The sequence below is a fragment of the Diaphorina citri genome, unplaced genomic scaffold (genome assembly GCF_000475195.1).
Source record: "Diaphorina citri unplaced genomic scaffold, Diaci psyllid genome assembly version 1.1 scaffold30864, whole genome shotgun sequence".
Classification (NCBI taxonomy): Eukaryota; Metazoa; Arthropoda; class Insecta; order Hemiptera; family Psyllidae; genus Diaphorina; species Diaphorina citri.
Window position 1 is genome coordinate 1 of NW_007408201.1, and position 670 is coordinate 670.

General features: G+C 42.2%; 1 long non-coding RNA gene across 1 annotated transcript; it reads right to left on the reverse strand.

The window, feature by feature from the left end:
* LOC113473429 lies at positions 1 to 670 on the reverse strand. The gene is made up of 2 exons (XR_003395404.1): positions 599 to 670; positions 1 to 83 (listed from the first exon to the last, which is right to left on the reverse strand). It is a non-coding gene; the product is annotated as an uncharacterized LOC113473429 (long non-coding RNA).

Genomic DNA, 670 nt, shown 5'->3' on the forward strand with positions numbered 1-670 from the left:
CCCTGCCACCATCACGAGAGGAAGCAGAAGACCCGGAGGAACTCCGACGACGCTTACTCTTCTCTCCGTTCGTATCTCCACGACTGAAAAAGAAGCAGGGACAACATGATTAAAGACTCTCCTAACTGTCCTCTCTGCTCTTTAAATACTCTTATGAATCAGACCCATCTAAATTTCTGTCCAGCCCTGGAAGCCAGCAATAATATTGTAGAAAAGTAGTGGGATGCGCGAAGGAAAAATAAATAGTACATTCGTTAGAACTTATGCTATTTTCGGCTTCTCTTCAATACTTGCACTAGCAGACTGTCTTTGCTTTGACACGGTAAATTGGTCATAACTCGAGATCACTTTATATTTCCGTAAATATTCTCTTATTGCACATCTAGAACATATCGTGAATATTTCTGCCAAAGTTCAGCTTTCTAGTTGTTATGGTGATCAGTGTTTGATTCTTGCCCGAGGCGAACTTTATCCTAAATGAATAGGATTCGTTCTTCCTCCTATACTGTTTGTTCTCTTTGCCCCATCGATTTCGGGACGGTAACACCTCCGTTGTTACAGTTCCCTCCATCATTTTTGTGTCGAGAATTACACTTACCCTTTCCCAGATCTGGATCTAGATCTTCTATCTCTCTCATCTCGAGACTCTTCCTTCACCTTCCTGTCTTGC